Consider the following 14,459-nt stretch of genomic DNA (forward strand, 5'->3'; position numbering starts at 1 on the left):
AGAGAGAGAGAGAGAGAGAGAGAGAGAGAGAGAGAGAGAGAGAGAGTACATAAAGGTAATTTCAGAGGGAAAGGACTAGGGGCTAGGAAGAGGGTAACTAGGAGATGCTTCCTTCAGAAAGTGGGATTTGGGATAAATCCTGAATAAAGCCAGGGAAGCTGAAGTAGCAATGAGGAGGGAGAGCAATCCAGGCATGGGGTGGCGGGGAAGGAGAGATGGTGGCCCCTAGTGCAAAGTCAGGAGATGAAATGTCACGTTTGAGAATAGTAGAATTTGTGCAGCAGAGTAAAATGTGATAAGACTGGAAAGGCAGCAAGGAGCCATGTTGTGGAGGTCTTTAAATGCCAGATAGAGGCTTTTGTATTTGATCTTGGTGGTAATAGGGAACCAGTGGAATTTATTGAGTTAGGGGGCAGGGGAAGGGACGTGTTCAGTCCTCTGCTTTATGGAACACAACTTTTGACTCTCCTCCAGCAAGGCTGGCTCTCTGGGAAAGGTTACATTCCCCACTTAGGAGTCTAGGAGTACCCCTGAGGGATTGGGGTAGTTTCTCCTCTAGTCTCTAGTACAGTATGTTCTCCTGGCATGATTATTGACTGATTATCATGTAGTGAGCCAGTCTTAAGTACCTTTTAGAAAGGAATATTTACTAGGGTGGTGAGGTTAGAAGATAATACAGAATGTCCCCATGAGTCTGTGACACATTGTCCCACATTGACAAGGGGAATACAGGGGAAAGATGGCTCAAACTTAGCTCTTGTGACAAAATGTACAGTTTCTGGTTGCTAGGAGTCCCTCTTTCCCCTTGATGGGGGTACTTAAGAAGCCATGAGTCTGCATCCCCTCTGTCCTTGGTTCCCAGTGTAGCTACTGCTGTTGGCTGATTTGGGGATACTACTAGTAGGCCAGTAGGAAGATGAGAAGTTCTAAATCTTCCATATTCTTCAAAGTTTATAAAGTCCTCCAGTCAAAAAAGTGGGAGAGGGACCTAGACTGAAACCAGAGCCAAAGCCTCTCCTTTCCCAACCATATCCTCCTCAGGAGTTTTACTGGAATGCCATGCTTACTCTCCAATAATTTTGGTTTTTAACTCACTTCATAATTTATAGACAACCCCTAGTGCAGGACCAAGGTTCCTTGGCTTATTCAAACAGTATTCCTGTGTAGAGTCATTCCAAGTATTTTTTTTAACTTAGTTTAAAACCTGTTATTTATTTTTAAAAGATTTATTTAATATTTTTTCAATTAACAAAAATCCACTTTCCCTCCCACCTCTTTTTACTATTCGAGAAAAAAAAAGAAAACAAAAACAAAATCCTTGTAATAATTATGCATAGTCAAAGAAAATGAATTCCCACATTTGTTGAGTACAAAAAATATGTTTCATTTCTGTAGGGGTGGGGAACCAGCCTCAAGATCACATGTGACCCTCTAGGTCCTCAAGTGCAGCTCTTTGAATACAAACTTCACAGAACAAATCCCTTAATAAAAAGATTTGTTCTGTAAAACTTAGACTCAGTCAAAAGGCCCCACCCAAGGACCTCAAAGGCTAAATGTGGCCTTCAGGTCACAGGTTGCCCACCCCTATAGCTATACTCTCAGTTTAGCAACTCTTTGTCAAAAAGAGGTAGCCTTCTTTCTCACCCTTCCCCTGGAACCATGGTTGGTCATTGAATCGATCATAATTCTTAAGTCTTTTGTCAAAGTTGTTTATTGTGACAGTAATGTTGTTTTATACAAATTGTTCTCCCTTCACTTTGCATCGGTGCATATAAGTCTTCCTAACTTCTCTAAAACTGTCCCTTTAACTGTTTCTCTTAGTCCAAATAGTATTCCAATTACATTCAGATACCATTATTTATTCAGCCATTTCCCAATTGATTGGCTACTCCCTTAGTCTCTAGTTCTTTGAAGCCACAAAAAGAGCTGCTATAAATATTTTTGTAGATATGGGTCCTTTTCCTCTTTCTTTTCGGTATAGACCTAGTAGTACTATTGCTGGGGCAAAGAGTATGCACAGATTAGTAATTGTTAGGTGGATAGAGTCAAATGGAAATGTGATGATTGAAACTTACTCTCATCTGATCAAAGTATCAGGACATATCACTTACTTTAAGTGTGTGGGTGTGATTTATTTGAGGAAATTAGTTGACCTCACCCTTAAATTTATGGAAATCACTTTGGCGGCTAAATGGAGGTTGGATTGGAGTGGGTAGAGAGTTGAATCAGAAAGGCCAAGTAAAAGGCTATTATAAGGGTCCAAGAGAAAAATGATTGAGTGCCCGAACTAGGTTGGCAGCCGTGTGAGTGGAGAGAAAGGGGTTTATCCAGGAGATATTGTGAAGATAAAAATGAGAGTACTTGACAACATTTTGGATATGTGAGATCAATGTATGGTAAAAATTACACTGAAGTTGCCTGCCTGGGTGACTAGAGGGTAATGGTGCCCTTGACAATAAAGGGAAGCATGGAAGAGAGGATGGTTTGGGGTGAAAGATAAAGAAATCAATTCTGGACATGTGTTTGAGATACCCATGGAATATTTGATTGGAGTTGTCCAAGAAGCAGTTGGAGTTGATATGAGATAATGAAACAATACTGAGGTATTGAAGTGTTTACACACACACACATATACAATATACATTATAATGGATGGGAAATATATATTAATACCAGCATATTATAATATACACATATGCACATACATATGTATATATACATATTTATACAGATACATCTTATACCTATACACATGTATGTATATGTATTTATACAAATACATATAGCCATTCATCCATCCATTCATTTATCTATTTATACACTCATTCAGTTATTCATCCATTTATTTACTTTTTTGTTTGAGTCGGAGCAGCTAGTTGGTGCAGTGGATAGAGTGTCAGGTCTAGAATCAGGAAGACTACTCTTTTCTGAGTTCAAATCTAGCCTCAGATACTTACTAGCTGTGTGACCCTGGGCAAGTCACTTAATGCTGTTTGCCTTAGTTTCCTCATCTATAAAATGAGCTGGAGAAGGAAATGGCAAACAACTCCAATGTCTTTGCCAAGAAAACCCCAAATAGGGTCATAAAGAGTCTGAAAAGACTGAACAACAACATTATTATCTCTAGTACGCATTGGTATCACCCTGCACACTGATGTGGGTAAGGGGAAAGGGGAGGAACACTACTGACCTCAGAAGGTCCATTTCAGTCTTTTGACCATGAACCTCAGCAGGAATCTTTGCTCCATGAAAAAAAAAAAAAAAAGCATTGTTATGGGAATTGAGATATGCCTTCTAGCTCTAGCTCTGTGACGTTGGCCAAATCATTTCATCACTATGAGTCTCTGTTTTCTCATCTATAAACATAAAGATTTGGGAGGTCCCCTCCAGCCTCAACAGCCTCTATCATTCTTCAGACTTCATTCCTGTTAGTTCATCTTACTGACCACAAGATGGTGCCTTCTTTCTGGGAAAACCTTGATGCTAAGCAAATCTAGGCAAAAATCAGCTTCTGGGCTGAGCTTCCTTTCGGGAGTAGACTTGTTATAGATTACCACAGAGTCAAAGCTAGAAGGCATGCTAAAAACTTCCTTATTTTCCAGTTGAAAAAACCAAAGTTCAGAAAGCTCAACATTTATAAGTGGCAGAACTAGCCTCTGAACCTAGAACCACCATGATGAAAAATGCTGTCCACATCCAGATAAAGTTGAGGGATTCAGAATGCAGGTTGAAGCATATTTTTTTCTTTTTTCTTTTTCTTTTCTTTTGAATATGGATAATGTGGGAATTTATTTTGTTGGCTACACGCACACACACACACACACACACACATACATACATATACCCCAGATTCTGTTTTTCTGGCCTTCTCAATGGTTGGAGAAGGGGGAGGTGGGCAAGAGAGAATTCAGAACCGAAAATAAAATAAAATAGAATTTTAACAAGCTCCTAGGTCCTCTCCAGGACTTGATCCTGAGTCTAATGTTATGTTTCAGGAAAGTAGACGTTCATGTTCACTGTTCTTTACTTGTCTTGAGTTTGGTCTTTTCTTCTTCACAAAGATTGTAAGGAATAGGATATATCTACTAGTTTGTAAGATTCTTGAGGAACAGAATCTATATCTTATCTAAATCTTATATTTTTCCCAGTGCTTACCAAAATACTGTTAATACGAGGTGCTTAATAAATATTTGTCTATATTATATTGTCATTATTATATTTCCCATATACCTGGCAAAAATAATAAGAATGGCTTCATATTTCTGCAGTAAGCTTACAAAACACTTTTTTTAAAAAAACAAATCTAGGTAGACTATTATTAGCCACAAAATGAAATCATGGAGACTTATGCAGGGCGACATAGTTTGAGGGCTGGGATTTGAACTCAGGTATTCTGATTTCAAGTATGCGTTCTACAACACCACCATAAAAGGCACTTCATAAACATACTTACTTGGTAAGGAAACAGGGGAAAAGTGTACTTACTGCCTCTAATTGTAATAACCTGATCTATATGTCCTCTCTTACTGAAACTACAGAGTTGTTCCCAGGGAAACAATACCCAAAACTTTCTAATCCCAGGGCTTTCCCTCTGTCACCATGGATGGAGTGTTCTAGGTCTCCTGGCTTTCCCCTCTCATCCTGTCTACCTTTGTTCAGCCTCTCCAGAGCCAGGAGAAGATAAAGACATTGCTAGAGAGGGAACATGAATGCCATTTATGAAGGCCCTCACCCCTGATGGTGATGAATACATCTCTCAAGCACCCCATAGGCAAATAGGTCCTCTTCGTCACTGGTGCCACCTACTGAGGTCTGATGGTTGTGTGCTATGAACCAAATGTAGTACAGGATGAATAGGAAACCCTTCAGCATTGTTCTTCTGAGCCTTCCCTGCAACCAATTTGGAAAACAAGAACCAAGGCACAACTCAGAAGTCTTCCTGTCCTCACGTATATATGCCCAGGTAGGGGTTTCATGTCCAATTCCCACTTATTTGAGAAAAGGGATGTGAATGAAAAGAAAAACATGGAGAATCCAGAAAAAGTAGCAGCCTTTAGGAGTTCCATTTCACATCAGATCCAAAGTTCCACATTCCTGCTGTGAGAAGTACCGAGGCCTAAATTCTTCTTATCTTCATCTAGTGATCAGCCTTATTGGCTACATAAATTAAATAGCATTTGGAACTGTATTGAGTGACTTACAGTTCTTTACCTGCTCTGGGGAGGAGCTATCTAAACTAAACACTAAACAAACTGAACCGTACATTTTCTAGGTGTGTGTGTATGTGTGTGTGTTTGTGTGTGTGTGTGTGTAACTGTACTGTACCAAGGTTAAGTGGCCTTACACCCTTTAAAATATAGCAAGTACAGGGAAGAGGGAGGGTTTGTCTGAGGTGGGGGCTTGTGTAAGCTTGGGTAAAGCCGCTGTCCATTCACATACCCTAGATAGTGAGTCAGTGATTCCTTGCAGAGTAGTAGAGCTAAGGGATACAAAGTGACCTATTCTCTAAAAGCCATAAAGAATTTGGCACCCATTAGTAGGTGAATATGCATTATCACCAAGGATACCCAGCACCATAACTTTCCTATTGAATAGAACCAGGATAGTGGTTACCAACTGCCACCTGCTGGTTACATAATTATAACACCAAATTCATCATAGGGAACAGAAGCCCAAATTTCCTCCCCTTCCCACCGTTATATTTATAAGCTAGATGGAGGCTGTGCAACCTACATTAGACAAGACTTTTGCAATAAGCAAGAAAACACTCCCCTTTAATGCAGTCACAAATAGGGGGCCAATGAGAAAGTGTTTGACTAGGGTCTTAGATGCCTCTACCCTAAACAAGAAAGTAGCTATACTAATGAGACAAGCAGATCTTGATCCTACCTGGAGAAAAATTCCTAAACTCAGCTTCAGAGAAACAACCAAAGATGTATACTATTCTAAAGTTAGTGGCTTATTATAAATATTACTTCCAAAATGTTTCCTTTTTCCTATGAGATATCCAATTCCAAACTGGATTAAGGGCAGACTGGGGAATAGTTCCAGTAATGGAGAATTTCAGTTTTTTGCATTGGTTTAAATCTGGAGTTTAATTAGTATAGAGAACCCCAGATACAGATCAGCTACTCACCCCCACTGTATGGCCTTAGAGAATTTATTTAGGCACTGAAAAGTTAATAATTTACCCAGAGTCTTGTAGCTACTATGTGTCAGAGATGGGACTGGAACCCAGATTAGAACCAGAACTTCATGATTCCAAAGCAGATCCCCCATCCACTATAAATACTACCATTTAGGCGATGGAGTGATATCATCTATTTCTAGGGAGCCCAGGTATTGAAAAGAACTGTTCAAGATTTCATTGTTCTAAGTGAGGGGCATACAATAGTGAGTTTTAATGGTCATGGACCAGAAATATGGCTCACAGCCCAAGATAGTATTGGAAGTCTCATAAGAAATTGATGTTTGTTTTTTTTAAAAGCAATTGGGGTTAAGTAACTCGCTCAAGGTTACACGGCCACTTATTTCTGGGTGTGGTGCTAAGTATCTGAGCCCAGATTCGATCCCAGGTCATCCCAACTCTGGAACCAGTACTCTTACTCACTAGCCACCTGGCCGCCCCAAGAGATTGATGTTTTAATGGTTAAAATGCACCTAAAATTTTTTCTCTTTTGTGTCTTGTGCACAGGTATATTTCACAAGTTAATTTTTATTATTCTCACTGGTGTAGCAGAGTTGTGTAATAGATAGGGAACTGGCCTTGAAAACACAGAGACCTTGGTTTGAGTTCCCATTTTGGCCCATTCTGGCTAAGTGGTTTTGGGGAACTTCAGCCTTAAGATAGTGTTCTAGGCAACCCTCTAAGATTCTAAGCTGAGGAAAAGTGCTGACTGGCATTTGGTAGAAGTATTTTCCTCACACAGATACCCATGAAATCACAAGTCCCATCCCTATACTTGTCAGATTGATTAGTTGGCTAAATTAAGCTAATCTTGTATTTGATAACCATAGTAGATACAAATTGAAAAGATTCAACTGTCATACTATTATCTAAATCCATCTTCCCAGTGAACATTTATAACATGATTATTCATAAATAATATAACTATCAAAATCAATTTGTCCCAAATGGAATTGCATGATTTCTGTGCTTTAAATTTTACACTTGAAACAATGGAGGTAAGTTTAAAAAAATATATAGGTACACCACATTTTGACGATGTCTTCTCACTAAGGTGAGCAAAATGAGCACTGTTGCTCATTTTGGTTATGCATTCATTCATTTAAAAAATCTTTATTAAGTAACATCTATGTGTTCTGCTAGTTATTGCATATTGCATATAAATCAGATATGGTCTCTGCCCTTATGGAGTTTATAATCTAGCATCACTATTCATATCATAGAATTTCCCTTTAATTTTTCCTCCCCAGAGTTGAATTTCTTTAAAATCTTAGTATTAATGAAGATTTTTCAATTGTTAATCTATGTAAGAAGTTCTTAGCCTGGGGTTCACAAACTTGTTCTTAAAAATATTTTTATAGGGAGCCAAGATGGCAGCATAGAAGCAGGAGAACTCCATGAGCTCCCCCATAACCACCTCAAATACCTATAAAATATGACTCTAAACAAAGTGTAGAGCTACAGAACCCACAAAGTGACAGAAAGAAACAAATCTCTCTCTGAAGGCCTCCCAGCAAGCTGTCTAGGGTGGAGGTCCTGAGGTGTGTGATCAGTGAGCCAGAGCATGTGGAGGCTTCAGAGAGGGTACCCAACAAATAGTTCTGGAAGCTGAGAAAACCTCAGCGATTTGGGACAAAGCTCTCTTTCTGGAAGCAGAGTTCTACTGTGGCAAAAAGCTCAAAAGTCAAGTTATTGAATAGCAGCATGAACAAGCAAAGGAAGCAAAGCAAGCACAGCAATCCAACTTTGTATTACTTTTTGGGGGACAAAAAGGATCAAAGCATGGAATGGCAGGAAGACAATGAAAATTAAATTTTATAACAATAATTACATATACATATATAATTATATCTTTTGTAATCTTATGTATTGTATGCACCAAAAACATCTTCTGAGAAGGGTTCCATAGGCTTCTCGAGACAGTCAAAGGGGTCTGTGATGCACAACAAAGATTGAGTCCCTGATTTCTGCACATCAGTGTTTATGGAATAAATCCAGTAGGCTCCTTGGGAGCAGAAATTGTTTCATTTTTTGTCTTTGTAGCCAAAATGCCTAGCACAGTGCTTGGCAGATAGTAGGAAGTTGTTCAATTGATTGACAAAATTCTTTTCTGATTCTTTATCACAGTGTGCAGGCGACCCTGGGTTCTTGAAGTCTCTAGCAGGTTCTACAAAGGTGGAAAGGCTTTGAGCATAGTTCCAGGCAATGGACTATTTGTCTACAATTTTGAGGACCAGACTATTTGTTTGGAGATGCTCATCACCAGAAGGCAATTGTGTGGTTAATTTTTTTTCTTAGCCACAGCAATTCATAATAAGGGTTAGGGGATCTGAGAGGTAGAGATTGATCTATATATAAAGAGAAGAGAAAACCAGGTACACAACTTACATATTCAAATGAAATTTATTGAAGGATATTCTATGCTATCATACTATGGATAGAGTTACTGGGCAAGGAGTCAGAAAGAACCAAGTTCATATCCTGCTTCCAGTTGTGTGACATGGAGAAAGTCATTTAACCTCTATCTTCCTTAAGTTTCTTAATCTGTAAAATGGGTATAATAACACCTATCTCCTCTGGGGTTGTTATGAGGATCAAACAAGATAATATTTGTAAAGCACTTTGCAAACCAAAAAGCACCATATAAATGCTAGCTAATATAGTTAGCATGATTTCTTTTTAGCCTACAGAGGTCTCAGGAGGGCTGGAGACAGAAGATGAGGCAAACCTCTAAATATTTATTTCCACTTTTCCAGGGGGGAAAAATGTGGTTATAGATGTAGAGAGGTCTGGGGAGAAAAAATTCCTTTGTTGGCAGAGAGAAGGTTCTCAGCACTTAGCTGCATAATGTTTGGGGAGATAGTGCCAAACAGGCAGCATCTTTTCCTTTTATCCTGGGAGAGACTGAGACTCTTATGAAAGACTCATAACTCACAGGCAGGATTGGGAGAAGACATGGAGTTGATAATTTGAGAATTTGTCATGGGAAGCTGAGCATTGGGGTGGTCTGTCTACCATAGCTTATTTTTTATTTGTTTTTATTTGCTTGTTTTTGGAGGGGGGAAGGCAAGGCAATTGGGGTTAAGTGACTTGCCCAAGGTCATACAGCTAGTAAGTGTGTCAAGTGTCTGAGGCAGGTCCAGGACTGGTGCTCTATTCACTGCACCACCTAGCTGCCCCTACCATAGCTTATTATTAGAGCTCTGGATGATGTAGCTGCCTTCACTCTCAATGACCAGGATGGGACCACCAAGGATACCAAGGACTGGTGTTTGAGCTACCATGACATAATATATAATGGAGGACCGTCCAGAAAAAGGAGATGAAAAGCAGTGAAAGTATGAGGACATGGTTTTGAAAGCTGAAAGTCAGGAACAGAGCCAGGAGGGGAATAAATGCAGGCCAGCTTGGATTCCTTCATAAAATGGAGGTTCCAGAAAGGACTGACCAGTGGGAGTAGGTTTTAGAGAGCCAGAGCTGATGACTAGAGGGTAAGTCTTGTTTTGGGGAGGCAAAAGAGAATGTCTGGACCAGGTTGAAAGCACCCATATTGCAAGGGTAGGTTTCAAAGAAAGAAGTGGACAGTACTCCATTTTGTTTGTTTTAACCAAATAGACTTCTAAACCCTGACTGTACAAAGGCTACACAGAGAAAAACAGTACTTGGTCAGTATCACTTTAAAATTTAATTTTATTAGTTCAAAAGAGGATTAATTCTTGTAGGTTTTTTTAAGTAACATAAGGGATTGACTAATATTAAGACTGTAATGCCAAGAAACCTAATGGTGGGTTAGGAGAAAAAGTTTAATTTCTGGAACAAAGACAGATGAAACAATTGAAACAATGCTTTTTACTGTAGATGAGAGTGCCAGCTTCCTAATAATTAGAATTGCCTAAAGTCATGGGCTACCTCAGGAAGTAAAGTGGCCCCCTATTGGAGGTATTTAATTGGAGATCCCCTGCAGGGCATGCTTTAGATAGTACTTTTATTTAGATGGCCTTGGAGGTTCCTTCAACCTCTGAGATTCTGTGATCCTATGAACTTTGAAAGACTGTGGAAAATGAGTGGAAAAGGCTGAATGTCTCAGTTTAAAAAAAAAAAAAAGAATCATCGTCCACAAACTATTTATAATACCTGCTGAAACACTGACCTATTTTTTTAAATATTCTAGAAAGTATTTGGTGTTGGGATGGCTAGGTGGCGCAGTGGAGTCAGGAGGACCTAAGTTCAAATATGACCTCAGACACTTAACATTTACTAGCCATGTGACCTTGGGCAAGTCACTTAACCCTAATTGCATGCCTAGGATGGGATTTGCTTTACTAGGAAAGATAGCTAGCTGTTCAAGGGGTCAACAATCTTTTTTAATTACATTCATTAGTTCAGGGGGAAAATCAACACCCTGAACTTCAGAGAAAATAACAAAGAAAATACAGAGAAAATACAAGCAGAGATATAAAGACCAAGAGACAGGGCTTCTGTCTGAGAAAATAGCACAGATCAACAAACAGATCCAACTGTCTGACCAAGGCAATACATACATAGTTACCAGAGAGAAGTACCAACATCTGGGTTTTTCAAAGCTGGGGGACTCCTTAACAATTACTCAGAGTCTCATCTGGTCAAATAACAAGAACACTCTTCCCATGAATGAGCCCACAAAGCAAAATGCTAACTTCAAAGTATATATACACTTCTTCAGGGTCACAGGGCATCACAACCCTCATAACCCACTGTTTAATTACAAAGTAACAAAAGGTGTGGGCCTTCCTGAAAAACAAGCCTCCCCTAATCAAGCTTCCCTAAATGGGCTCCACATGAGACCTATTATATCCCATTAACATTATACCAACTCACTTATATCCCATTAATATTATACCAACTCACTCTTCTGTAGAGGTGGGAGGTCCAATATGGTACAATGTATATATTTTTATACTTTTTAAAATGCATTAATTGGTTTCACTGATTTTCTTTCTTCCTCTTAACTTTTGTTCTCTTAAAATATTGGTTGTTATCTGGAAAGGCTCTCTGGGAGAAGAAGGGAGAAGGGTACTGGGAGAAATTCTGATGATATAAAAAAACAAAATATTTTAATGTAAATTAATTTTTTATAAAAAGAAGAAAGTATAAGGTGTAGTCTGGATAGAGTAGTCTAGCCAGAGGAAGGAGAGGGAATAGGTAAAGAAACAGGGTAGTCCCTGACACAGAAAGAATTCCATCAATCTTCCTTTTTCAGTTTAAATGACTGACTTTTGAGCTGTTATCAAAGAGCTAGGGGTTTGCTCTTATGGACTTGATTGGACTCTGAGTAATTTTCTCAGAGGAGCTCATCCCTAGAACAAGCAGCCATTATTTTATAATATGCCTCATGGGACAATGAAGAGTAACTGTGCCATTGTTTATGCCTGGTCTGAATTTTTTATTTAATTCAATCTCCTGAATCAGTTTCTAGACTCTAAAGAATGTCATAGATACAGTGAACAGGGTTTTTTGTTCAGTATTTTATATATTGGGATGGCTTGCCAGTCAGAAATGGATCCGCAAGCAATTATCAGGGGGTCTAGAATAAGCCCTAACTCAGATGTTAACTTGTGAGAGAGTCTCTAGTGGATCTGTCCTTGCCTATTTATTATTTAACATTTTTATCATTGACTTGGTTAAAGGATGAGATGGCATTCACTTATCATACATGGCAAGAGATGTAAATGACATAAGGTAAGGAGGACTAGCTGCTATGTTGGATGACAGTCGGGATCCAACAGACTTGAGTATGGGGTTGACCACTGAGATAGAATTTCATGACATGGACATAAAGCCCAACATGAGTTCAAAAACACCAGTTTTGTAAATACAAGATGGGTGAGGCATGGTTAGAGAGCTGCTTAAATAAAAAGGACTTGACATACAACCTCAACATGGGCCAATAGTGTATGGGCCAAAATAGAATAATGTAGCCACTGTGTTATGCACTTCTCTACTTAAAAATAATTTGAACTAACTTATTCACACAGGAAAAAACAAGTGGATGAAGAATGCCCACTCTCTAGCCAATAATATGCCAATGGATAGACAATCTATAGATCCAGTCTATCAAGACATTTATCTTGGACAGACAATGCCAAAGGACAACAAACCAGGTTTGTAGAATAGTTAGGAAATCTCATTGCTCTTGGGAAATGTGCAATTTCTTTTAATGATTTCAAGCTTTTGATGGCAATGAATGGTTGCAAGTCACATACTATCATGCTCTCCAAAGAATTGAAGTTAAAAATCATCCAAAAAACAATGGAGAGGTTGGGACACAGTACTAAAGAGAAATCTTGTGGAATGATGTAAAGGATATATCCAAAGGGAGAACAAGATGGGCATGTCACATAGCAAGAGTGAGGGCTAATCAGTGGACAGCTTTCATATTACAATGGTATCCCCACCCACAATATCAAGAAAACTCATGGAAGACCCTGGCATGTAGGGTGGACCTTTTGTGCTGAGTTTATGGAGATTATGGAGGAGAGTCACACAAGATGATTGGTGGGCATTGCGGGATTGCAACTCACACTGTTGGAAAGAAGAATCCATAATGATGAGATCATACGTGTCATATTGTGACTGGGAATGTATTTGTCCATAGAAACAGTGTTACAAATAGTGGTTAGGTCCCCAGGTTATCTCATAAAAGCCTATTTAAACCAGAGGATGTGTGTACATTTATAATATGCAGTTCCTATCATCACCAGCCTACTTCTGATAACTCCTGATATTTTTGAGAAGCAGCTAGGTGGTGTAGTGGATAAAATGCTGGACTTGGGGGTCAGGAAGACCTGAGTTCATGTCCTATTTCTGACACAGTGTAAGTACCAGAGCTTGCCATAAGCAAGTTGCTCAATGCCACTAAGCCTCGTATCTATCCTAAGCTTTAAAGTAAGGCTGTTAGATTTTATAACCTCTAAGGTTTGATGAAATTCTAAATTTTGGAGCCAAAAATGTATTTAAACATCTATGCATTTAGGAGCCAAAAATCTATTTAGATATCTCTACATTTAAGGTTCCACTTGAAAAATCGCTAATAGCTATCAGATATAGTGAAGAGAGAAAACCCATTTGAGAAAAGGCAATATTAGGACAGTTGAACCTTAGTCTGAAAATAGTGAAAAAGAACAAAATTAATCTTGAAATTAAAATTTAATTTAGTAAGAGGAAAAACAAGTTGTTTTAAAAGCTCACTCTGTTGAATAGTGAGCCTTTACTTAGCAAAATTTGTTTTTAATTCACTATTTTTTCATCTGAATAAAAACGTTTTTAAAAATTTAACTCAGGAGAGGGTAAAGGGAGCTGAGCCCTAATTGAAATTTTTCCTCTATTCTTGGATATGCATCTATTTCCCTGTACATTTGGTTATCTCAAATGAATGGACTGAAGTCTGCATCAGGGAAGAACAATAGGCAGGGCTCAAGATATGGTGGAAAACACCCAAATTAGGAGAGCTAGTCCTTAGGTTGCAACCCTGGTGTTGCCTCAAGCTGTGTGACCTCGGTTAAATTCACTGGGTTTCAGCGTCCTCATCTATAAAATGAGGGGAGGTTTGAACTGGATGACATCTCATCCAGGTCCCTTCCACTTCTGAGATTCTTTGATTAACTAATGAATTAATTTAGATCCGTGTTTATACTTCTACTGTCAACTGTAATCATTTGCTATCCCTATAGGCTCCAGGATGATTTAGTCTTTAGCTCTTGCTGGTTGTGATAGAGTACTTGAATTCTACTGCTATTTGTGAACATCACTTTTTTGTATTGGGGGTTCCAATTCAGTGGCCTCAGGGGCACAGTTATAATAAAAGCAATGCAGGCTGGTTAGAGGAGAGGAGACATGAAAACAGAACCGGTTTGTATAACGAGTCCCTTAAATCCAGCCCTGGACACCAAAGGAATTCTACCCATTACAGTGTTTATTTCTGTTTGGTCTACTTGTGATTGGTGTATTTAAAGGTGCCTGGGATGGGAACACACGTGTGCAAGGCTCGGCTTCCTTTACCTTCCTCAGTATAAAAGGTCAGTCCCAACAACCACTGAACACTCAGAATCAGCCAGCAGGGTAAGGCTGGTTCCTTGACACTTTCATGTGTGGTCCTTCATCTCTTGGAGCTACAACCAACATCAAGAAGAGGGTGGCAGTGTGGGCCCATATATCCTCACACCATCTCTTGTGTTTACCATAGAACAATGTGCATATCATCAATCAGCCCTAGAGTTACATCAGGAGTATGAGG

The sequence above is a fragment of the Petaurus breviceps genome, unplaced genomic scaffold (genome assembly GCF_028583685.1).
Source record: "Petaurus breviceps papuanus isolate PSGF00001 unplaced genomic scaffold, PetGlider_PUasm1.0 90977, whole genome shotgun sequence".
Taxonomy (NCBI): Eukaryota; Metazoa; Chordata; class Mammalia; order Diprotodontia; family Petauridae; genus Petaurus; species Petaurus breviceps.